Here is an 11,293-nt window from a genome sequence, read left to right as displayed (position 1 = left end):
TGTACCCGGGAAGTTTGTCTGCCTGGAATGGTCCCCACCTGGACATCCTCACCCTCACTCTCATGCTTGTCTTCAGTCTCTGCTCATTTTTCCTGATAGTTTAAAATAATGAAGAAGGAACATAATAAACCTGCACTTTTATATTTAACCAAAGTCACTTTACGGGCATCCTCACAAAATTTATTTATATTTATTTATTTATTTGAAATATAATTGTTTATACATATTTGCAATGTACAGAGTCAAAGATCAATACCTGTGTACAATGTGTGATGATCAAATCAGGATAATTAGCATATTCATCATGGCAAAATGTAATCATTTCATTATGTTGAGAACATTAGATCTCCTCTCTTCTAGCCATTTGATAACATGCAATAAGTTAATGTTAATTATCGCTACCCAGCTCGACTGTAAATCAATAAATCCTATTTTTCCTAACTAGCTGTTTTGGGTCCATTAACCAATTTCTCACTATCCCCTTCCCTCCATCTTTCCAGCATCTGGTAGCTGCAGTTCTGTTCTTTCCTTCTGAGTGTTCATCACAGTGCTGTGATTGTTGTCTTTTTTTCTTTTTCTTTGTTTCTTTCTTTCTTGTTTATTTTTTAGCTCCCACTTATGAATGAGGATATGTGGTATTTCTTTTTCTGTGCCTAGCTTATTTCACTTAACATAATCTTCTCCAAGCTCACCCATGCTGCTGTGAATGGCAGAATCTCACTCTTCTTTATGGCTGAGTAGTATTCCATTGTATATATATATATATATATATATATATATACACCACATTTTCTTTATCCAGTCTTCTGCCAATGGACATTTAGCTTGGTTCCATATCTTGGCTGTTATAAACAGATAAACATGGGGGTACAGGTGTCCCTTCAACATAATGATTTCCATCCTTTGGGTATATCCCCAGTACTGGGATTACAGGATCGTATGGTAGTTCTATCTGTAGTTGTTTGAGAAACCTCCATACTGTTTTCCATAATGGCTGCACTAATTTACAGTCCCACCAACAGCGTAGGAGGTTCCCCTCTCTCATCATCCGTGCCAGCATTTGTTATTTTTTGTCTTTTTGATAATAGCCAGTCTAATTGGGGTTAGATGATATATTAATGTAACTTTCATTTCCATTTTCCTGATGATTAGTTGAGCATTTTTTAACGTACCTGTTGGCCACTTGTATGTCTTCCTTTGAGAACTACTTATTCAGCTCATTTGCCCATTTTAAAATCATATTATTATTATTTTTTTCTATTAAGGATGTTTGAGTTCCTTATATATTCTGGATATTAATCCCTTGTTGGATGCTTAGTTTGATGATATTTTCTCCCATTCTGTAGGTTGTCTTTTCACTCTGTTGATTGTTTCCTTTGCTGTACAGAAGCTTTTTACTCTGTATAAACAAATGTATAAAAAACTCAAAAAACAAAGGTATAACCTCATTTGTTTATTTTTTGTTGTTGCCTGTGCTTTTGAGGTCTTATTCAAAAGTTTTTGCCCAGCCCTACATCCTGAAGTGTTTCCTCTGTGTTTTCTTCTAGGAATTTTACAGTTTCAGGTCTTATATTTAAGTCTTCAATCCATTTGGAATTGATTTTGGTATATGGTGAAAGGTAAGGGTCTAGTTTCATTCTAGATAAATATCCAATTTATCCAATATTCCCAGCATCATTTATTGAAGAGGCTGTATTTTTCCCAATGTATATTCTTGGCACCCTTTTCAGAGATAGTTTGACTGTAAGTATGTGCATTGATTTCTGGGTTCTCTATTCTGTTCCATTTGCCTTTGTATCTGTTTTTATGCCAGTACCATGCTGCTTCAGTTACTATAGCTTTGTAGTATAATTTGAAGTTGGTAGTGTAATGCCTCTGGCTTTGTTTTTGGTTTTTTGTTTTTATGAGTTTTTTTCCCCTCAGCATTCCTTTGTCTATTCAGGGTCATTTACTGTTCCATATGAATGTTAGGGTTGTTTTTTCTCTTTCTGTAAGAAATGCCATTGGTATTTTGATGGGGATTGCGTTAAATCTGTAGATCAATTACGATAGTATGCACATTTTCACAATGCTAATTCTTCTAATCCAAGAACATGGAATGCCTTTCTATCATTTTGTGTCTTATTTCTTTTATCTGTGTTTTGTAGTTTTCATTGCAGAGATCTTCCTCTTTTTTTGGTGGTTTGCGGTACAGGGATCTGAACCTGTGACCTTGGTGTTGTAAGACTACACTCTAACCAACTGAGCTAACCAGCCATCCCCCATTGCAGAGATCTTTCATCTCCTTGGTTAAATTTATTCTTAGAATTTTTTTTTTTGTAGCTATTGTAAATGGGCTTGCTTTCTTGATTTCTTTTTCTGCTATTTCATTGTTGGTGTATAAAAACACTACTGGTTTTTGATTTCATTGTTGGTGTATAAAAACACTACTGGTTTTTGTATATTGATTTTCTATCCTGCAACTTTACTGATTTCATTTATCAGCTCTAAGAGTTTTTTTTGTGAAGTCTTTAGGTTTTTCTGTATACAGAAGGGATCATGTCATCTGCATAAAGGTACAATTAAATTTGTCTTTTCCAAATTAAATGCTCTTTTTTCTCTTTCCTGATTGCTCTGGTTAGTACTTCCAAAACAATGTTAAATAGGAGTGGTGAGAGTGAACATCCTTGTCTTGTGCCTGTTCTTAAAGGAAAAGCTTTTAGCAAAGATGTTGTTGCAGTGGGTTTGTTGTATATGGCTTTTATTGTGTTGCAATACTTTCTTTCTATACATATTTTGTTCAGTGTTTATCATGAAGTGATGCTGAATTTTGTCAAATCCTTTTTCTGTGTCTATTGAGATGATCATATGGCTTTGTTCTTAATTTTGTTGATGTGCTGTTTCACATTTATTGATTTGCATATGTTGAGCCATCCTTGCATCCCTGGGATGAGTCCCACTTGATCATGGTGTAGTATCTTTTTGATGTGCTGTTGAATTCTGTTTGCTAGTATTTTATTGAGAAGTTTTGCATCTAAGATCATTAAGGATATTGGCCTATAGTATTCTTTGTTTGCTGTGTATTTGTCTGATTTTCTTTTTTTGTTGTGTCTTTGTCTGAATTTTGGTATCATGGTGCTGACCTCATAGAATGAGTTTGAGAGAATAGATTCTGTTTTGATTTTTTGGAATAATTTCAAAATGGTTGGTATTAATTCTTCTTTAAAGGTCTGGTAGAATTCAGGATTGAAGTGTTCTCATCCCAGGCTTTTCTTTACTGGGAGACTACTGACTCAATCTCATTGCTAGTTATTGGTCTGTTTAAGTTTTCTATTTCTTCTCAGTTCAGTGTTCATGGTTTGCGTGTGTCCAGAAATGTATCCATTTCCTCCAGATATTCAAATTTGTTGTCATATAGTTGTCCATAATAGTCTCTAGTGATTCTTTGTACTCATCATGGTCTAAAAAAAATACTGGAAATGATTTCAATTTTTAAAAATTTGTTGATACTAGGGCTGGCCCAGTGGCGCTACAGTGCGCCGCTTGGGAGCATGGTGGCGCTCCCGCCGAGGGTTTGGATCCCACATACAGACCGGCCGCTCACTGGTTGAGCGAGGTGCGGGCGCGACACCGAGGGTTGCGATCCCATTGCCGGTCCCGGTTGGGTACGGGCGCGACACTGAGGGTTGCGATCTGTTGCTGGTCGTGAAAAAAGACAAAAAGGAAAAAAAAAATTGTTGATACTTAACTTGTGACCTAACTGTGATCTATCCTAAAGAATGATCCAAGTGCTGATGAGAAGAATGTATATTCTGTGGTTGTTTGATGAAATGTTCTGTAGATGACTGTCAAGTCCAATTGATCTAAAGTGTGGTTTAAATCCTGTATTTCTCTGCTGATTTGTTGCCTAGATGATCTATCCAGTTTTGAGAGAGGAATATTGAGGTATCCAATTATTTTTTCATTAACAGTCTCTCTCTCTCTCTTAAGGTCTAATAATATTTGTTTGATATATCTGGGTGCTCCAGTGTTAGGAGCATATATGTTTACAATTGTTATATCTTCTTGCTGGATAGATCCCTTTATCATTTTATAATGATCTTATTTTTCTCTTTCTATTGTTTTTGGTTAAAAGTCTATTTTATTCAATATGGGAGTAACTACTCTTGCTCATTTTTTGTTTCCATTTATGTTGTATGTCTTTTTCCATCCTATATTAGTACATTTCTGTTGCTTATAATAAAATACCTGCAACTGGGTGATTTATAAAGAGCATGACATTTATTGCTTATAGTTTCAGAGACAGGGATGTCCAAAGTCCAGGGAACACATCTGTTGAAGGTCTTGGTGGCAACTTCAGTGATGCATGGTATCATATTGTGAAATGGTGGAGCAGAGAGAGAGCAAGAAAGTAACCTCCTCATTCACTCTCTTTTTAAAGCCCTCAGAACCATGCCCCTGATCACCATTATTAATCCACTCACTACTGCAAGGTCCTACAATCCAATCACCTCTTCAAGGCTCCACCTTTCAATTACCATAATATGATTTTCCACCCTCTTAATAGTCACAGTGGGGGATAAGTTTCTAATATATAAAATGTGGGAGGCACAATTCAAGCTTCAGTGAGTTTTGGTGGGACATAATTCAATCCACTACACATCCCTTCATCATTAGTCTATGTGAGTCTTTATAGGTGAAGTGAGTTTGTTGTAGGAAGCATATAGTTGGGTCTAGTTCTTTAATCCATTTGGCCAGTCTATGTGTTTTAAGTGGGCAATTCAATCCATTTACATTTAGGTTTGTTATTGAAAGGTACTGTCTTACTTAACTGATTTTTGTATGGCTGTTTTATATATCTTTTGTTCCTTTCTTTCCCTTTAATTGTTTGTCTTTGGTATTTGTTTTCTATAGTTAGGATATGGTATCTTTTTTTCCTCATATATATATATCTGTTCTGCCAGTGGATTTTATTCTTTCTGGGATATTCATGCTGGCAATTGTCTTATTATTATTATTATTCCAGATGTAAGACTTCCTTGAGGATTTCTTGTAGGGCTGGTTGTGTTGTGATGAACTCCCACAGCTTTTGTTTGTCTGGAAAATACATGATTTCTTCTTCATTTCTGAAGGATAGCTTTGCTGGGCATAGTAGTCTTGGATGGCAGATGTTTTTTTTTCTTTTAGCACTTTGAATATATCATCCCATTCTTGCCTGGCCTGTAAGGTTTCTGCTGAAAATTCTGCTATTAGTCTAATGGTCACTGCCTTATAAGTGACTTGATGCTTTTCTCTTGCTGTTTTTTTTGTTTTTTTCTTTTTGTCTTTTTTCGTGACCGGCAATGGATCTCAACCCTCAGTGTCGCGCCCGTACCGGACCGGGACCGGCAACAGGATCGCAACCCTCGGTGTCGCGCCCGCACCTCGCTCAGCCAGTGAGCCACCGGTCTGTATGTGGGATCCGAACCCTCGGCGGGAGCGCTGCTGCACTCCCAAGCGGCGCACTGTAGCAGTGCGCCACCGGGCCGGCCCCTCTCTTGCTGTTTTTAAAATTCTCTCTGTCTTTAAGTTTTGCCAGTTTGGCTATAATGTGCCTCAGAGAGCACCTTTTTGGGTGAATCTGTTTGGGAATCTGAGCCTCTTGGATCTAGAAGTCCATATCTCTCCTAATACCTGGAAAGTTTTTGCTATTATTTTGTTGAATAGATTTTTGCTGCCTTTTCTTTTCTCCTCCCCTTCCACAACACCCCTAATTTGTCTGTATACTTAAGGTTGTCTCAGCTCTCATATGTTTTGCTCTTTTTTAAAAAATTATTTTTTCTTTCTTTTTTTTTTTTTTTCTTTTTGGCCCACCTGGATTATTTCACAAAGCCTACCTTTGAGATCAGAAATTATTTCTTCTGCTTGCTCTAGCCTGTTGGTTAAGCTCTCAGTTACATTTTTTATTTCATTAAATGAATCTTTCAGTTCCAAGAGTTTTGCTATGCTCTTTTTTAAGGTGTCTATCTCTTTGTAAAATTCCTCCTTCAGATTCTGGATTGTTTTCTCAGTTTGTTGTGTCATCTATGTGATCTTTCTTGTATTTCATTGAATTTCCTTAAGATTATTGCTTGGAATTTCTTTTCAGTCATTTCATATGTTTCCTGTTGTTTGGGGTCTGAGATTTGTTGTGTTCCTATTTATAGGTGTCTTTTTTTTTTTCTTCTGATTTTTTCATATTTCTAGTATCCATACATTGATGTCTGGGCATCTGATGGAGCAGTTGCTTTTTCTAATACTCTGGAGTAGCTTTTGAGGAGGGAGATTCCTTCCTGTGGATGTGTTTCATATTGGCCATTGGTAGAGTGTTTTAATTTTGGTTCCAGGTAGACACAGTAGTGTAATCTGTCTATGGTTGCTTCGACCATATTCAGTATTGGAGTTGTCTGTGAATGTCTCCATGGCCTAGGCACTGGGACATTTGGTAGTTCCTTGCTGAAGTGAGTGATACTAGATTGGTTTATTGAGGTCGTGGGCAAGATTTTGAGCTCTTGGGTGAAACACCGTAATGCCCTGTCACTCCTTGGCTGAGATGGATGACTCTGGGCAAACTCACTAGCACCCCAGCTGGTGTCCCACAACCTTGATAGGTGCACTGGGTTGTTCTGGAGCTCCTTAGCTTAGATGTACTACTATGGGTGGGTTTTCTGGGTATTGAAATTAGGACCTTAGGCTATGAGGGTGATAATGGAGTGCTCAGCAGCTCCTCAGCTAGAGTGGGTGACTCGGTGGTATCACTGGGGCTTTGGGAAGAGCCCTGTATCCCCAGAGGAGGTACTGGGGTGCTCTGTAGCTTTGCTGTTGATGTACGTGACACTGAATGAGATAGCTGGGTTTGTATGTGGGGCCCTATACTCCCAGGAGGGACACTGGGTTGCTCTGTAGCACCACTATTGAAGTAGGGCACTCTGGGTGACATGTTTAGCAGTTTGGGGGGAGGCCCTTTGCCTCCAAGGTTGATACTTGGGCCCTCCATACCTGTTCAGTTGGAATGGCCACTCGTGGCAAGGTTATTGCAGTCATGGACAGGCCCCTGTGACCCTAAGAGAGGTACTATGACACTTTAAGTCTGCTCAGTTGGGGTGGGCTGCCCCACATGAGGTTGCTGGGGCTGTGGGTAGGCTGCTGTACCCAGAAGAGAGATGTTGGAGTCTTCTGATGTCTCCTTGCTGGGGTGAGCAGCCCTGGGCAGGCTCACTGATGCTGCAGGTGTGTGTCTGTTCCCAAGAGAGGCATACAAGTCCTCCACTATCTCTTTGTGGTTGTAAGAATTGCAAGCGGTGCTTCACCGAAGAAGATGGGGTCACCAGGAGTGGCTAGGAGCCCCAATTAAGTGGCCTTCTGGCTCTGAAAAGTGTGCATGCTGACCCCCTCTGTCCTGAGGGTGGCACCCTCCCTGCCCTGGACTGCCCATTCCTGGGGTGCAAGGCTCTGTGTGGGTTTGGATGCAGGTGACCCGGAGTGGCCCCAGGGGTGTGGAAGTACTGCCCTGCTGGGGCCAAATCCAAATGCTCCCAGTTGTTGGGGCCAATCCCAAAACTGTGGTCATTGCAGTAGCCTAGAACCCGGGGGAGTGGGGGGATCTCACATGTGTTCTCTCCATGTCAATTTAGTCACATGTGCTCCCAAGAGTTCCCAACTCTAGGTGTGCACTCACTAAGGCACCACTTGGGAGACACGTATGTGTTCTCTACCCCCTCCCAACAGCTGTGAGGCCTGCATGGGTATTTTGCCAATGCAAGTAGGGTTGCCAGCTGCAGGTGAAGGACCCAAATAGGCATCTTTCTGGTTTGGGGGGTGTACACACTAACCGCCTCTGTCCTGAGGGTGGCACTCTTGCTGCCCTGGATCACCCTCCTGGAGCACAGAGCGCCGCATGGGCTTGGGTGCAGGTGACCAGTGATGTGGCCTCAGGGGTGTGGAACCACTGCTCTGCTCGGGCTAAGGCAAAATGTCCTGGGGTGTTGGGAATGGTCCCGATCCCAGACTGATCACTGCAGTAGCCTGGGACCAAAGGGAAGGGGGCAGCTCCACATGTGTCTCTCCCCAGCCAATATAGCCCGCAGCAATTCCCAGCACTGATTGCGTGGCCACAAGGACAGCGCAGGTTCCGCATGGGCTGGCGACTGGCACTGTAGGCTGAAACTCCTCTTGGGTCCCTGCTGCTCTGGGTTGGGGGATGGGGTGTTGGCAGCCAGGAATTAACTTCTGTCGCTATGTGGCTATCCTGAGTTTCTGCACTCATCAGTGTTTCTGCTGCTCCTTTAATGTGTTCCAGCTCTCTCCCTTCATTTTTATTTATTTTCATCCAAGTGTAGTTGTGTTTTTGATGTATTTTCTGTGTTTGTGGGAGAGACAAGTGATGTATCCTTCTAGTTGGCCATCTTGCCTTTCCCCCCTTAAATAATTTTGCTTGCTTTTTTATTTCCCAGCTTAAAATGTATACCTGGGTTAGAACTCCCTTTTTATCTGAATTAAAAAGTTATCCTCTTCATAACTCAAACAACAACATTTTGGCAGGAAGTTAGCAGAAACATATGGCCCTCGGCATTTTGATGCCCAGAATGGCTTCTGCCAAAACATTTCTGTGCTGTCATGTAGAGAGCAGCAATGTTTGTGGCTGTTGGGGAATCATCCCGCACAGCTCAGGCTTGGGAATGCTGCTGCCTGACAGCCTTTGTGCATATAGCAGGACTTCACAACCTGAGTCTGAGCATTTCCAGAGGTGGAGGGAGGTAGAGTCAGTGAGCATCTATTTCTGAAAGCTGCATAGTGTCCAGGCACTGTCCCTTAACTTCATGCAGCCCACAGACAGCAATAGGATGGCTGAGGCAGGAATGGGGAGGGTATTGTTCAGAATCTGAATCAGAAAACAGAAACCACTCTATTTCTAAAAAGAAGGACTTTAGTACAAGGGATTGGCTGTGCAAGTAATGGGAGAACTAAAAATCAGACAGTAATGCAACCCAGAGATTAGTCAGAATAGGAAGCCACTACCACTGTAGTGGGAAAGTCACAGTTACCAGAGATCATTCGAAGTTGGAACCATGATAGGTTTGTCCAGTAACATCTGGAGCCAGAAAAGAGACTCAGTGACTACCAGAGACACATCCTTCCAGTGCTTCTGGTTAAATGCATCAGAAGGCAGCAGATATGGGGGTCTGGGACATCAGCCTGTGGTGCTTAGCCCTCCTGCAATAGACAACTGAACAAGGGAAGGGCTGGGACAGATCTGGGAGCTAATAGGCCAGGACTGCCTTACATAGGGGGAGAGGAATTAAATAACTCAAGCTGGATGGAATAAGCCATCCAACCCTGCAGTTTAAAGTAGGTGCATCCAAATCCCAATTCAAGTTTTTTGTTTGTTTGTTTTTGAGCCAACTCAGTGCTCAGAATGTTGGCACAAGAAGCAAAATAATAATCACCTCACCGTCATCTAACATTTACTGGACTCTGTGTGCTGGGCACTTTACAGCAGCTACTTCATGTGATCCTCACTGTATTCTGATATACCATGAGATCTCATGAGAAGACTGAGGCACAAGGAACTTAGATTTGTCCCAGTAAGCAGTGGAGCCAATATTCAGACACAGGTGGTTTGATTGCAAAACCCACTCTTCACCCACCCTGCCACCTCCCCCAACTCTCACCCCACCCAATCTCTACCCCTGTGCTCTTCTGCTTCCACTCACTAGTGAGCTGGAGTTCATCACATGAAATTCTCAGAGGGGCATGAGGCTCACGCCCTGGCTTAGAAGCCTCTTCTAAGATTCCCCTCAAACAACTACCCCAAAGTTACTTCTAGGAACATACTAGCATGGGATGAGTTTTCTTGGCTACTATACTTCTCTACTGCTTGTTGTTTTCTATGTTACTTGTTCATTCCTGGCTCCTTCCCTCCTTCTGGCAGATGTACATAGCAGGTTTTAGTTTCCCCATTTTCTAATTATAAAGCTACCTTATTTTCCCCTTTAATCTGTGCCAACGATTTCTGCCAGATATGTACCTAGGTTATAACTCTAAATTATACGTTACTAACAATCCAGCTATCCTACACCCTTGGTATAACAGTCTTGGAGCTGTTTTATTTCCAGGAAGCTGAGACCCCAAGGGTCAATTACTATTAAGGTGGCAAGCAGAGGCCAGTAGGTAGCTCTTTGGGCAGAAGCTGCCTAACATTTTCAGCTTGCAGCTAGGGGAGCTCCACACTGAAATAAACTGGGGCTGGAGATTATAAGGGATGGAGTGCTATCTACAAAGAGGCCCAATCTACAGGCAATGCCTCGGTCTTCAAAGACAGGAAATCTCATGTCAGGGAGTGGGATTATAGTAGAATATCACATAGGAACCACAGCAAGTCTATTATGTATGATAAAACAAACAAACAAACAAACAGACAAATCAGAATAGGCGGTCACAGTTATCAGAGCAGGGAGCTCAGCTGTGGAGAGGGATTTCACTTACTCACCCATTAAATAGGTGCTAATCTGACTACAGAGGCTGGAGATGCCAAAGCCAACTCATGCTTGCCCCTAAGGTGTCTACAGTATAACAGGGAAGGACAAAAGTAAACACATAATTAAAATAAGGCACAATAGGCACTGGCTGGTTAGCTCAGTTGGTTAGAGCATGGTGCTGATAACACAAAGGTCGAGGGTTCAATCCCTGTACCAGCCAGCTGCCAAATAAAATAAAATAAAGCACAATAAATAACACAACAGGAGAAGCACTGTAATTCCCAGGAAGAAGAAATAGCACATGAGCTATTTCTTAGATAAGGGAGAGTATGAGTTGCTTAGGAAAATGCAAATGGAAGTCATGAGAAATGGCATTATAGACATGAATCAGGGCCTACCTCCTGAATGGTTTAGAAACATGATAAAAGATGTATTTTATTTTTCTCAAAGCCAGTGGGATGCTGTTAAAGGGTTTTAAGTAGGGAAGTCACATGAAAAATGTGGCTTTAGAAAGATCATCCTGACAAGATGATGGATTGGATGGATTGGAAAGGAATCAGGCTAGAGGCAGGGAGAAGTTAAGCGATTCTTTTAATACACAGGCAAGAAATAAGAAAGATCTGGGATGAGATATAAGCAGTGGGAATGGACAGAAGGGGTAGATATGAGACTAATTAGTAACTATTTGAAAGTGGGAGTGTGAAAGAGTTAGGATTATGTGCAATTTTCAGGCTTAACAGCTTTTCAGGTAGTTCCATTCTGTAAACTAGATAACCCAAAAGATGGGGTCAGTTTTAGACAGTTGGATTTGAGCTGCT

The 11,293-nt window shown here is 41.3% G+C and overlaps 1 non-coding gene across 1 annotated transcript; it reads left to right on the top strand.

Moving 5' to 3' along the window:
- Positions 1-10,621: 10,621 nt before the first annotated feature.
- TRNAI-GAU lies at positions 10,622-10,695 on the top strand. Its single transcript has one exon. It is a non-coding gene; the product is annotated as a tRNA-Ile (tRNA).
- The last annotated feature ends 598 nt before the right edge of the window (positions 10,696-11,293 follow it).

This window comes from Galeopterus variegatus, unplaced genomic scaffold (assembly GCF_000696425.1).
Source record: "Galeopterus variegatus unplaced genomic scaffold, G_variegatus-3.0.2 Scaffold2863, whole genome shotgun sequence".
NCBI lineage: Eukaryota > Metazoa > Chordata > Mammalia > Dermoptera > Cynocephalidae > Galeopterus > Galeopterus variegatus.
Note: the sequence above shows the minus strand (reverse complement) of the source record. Positions and strands in the feature narration are given on the sequence as shown.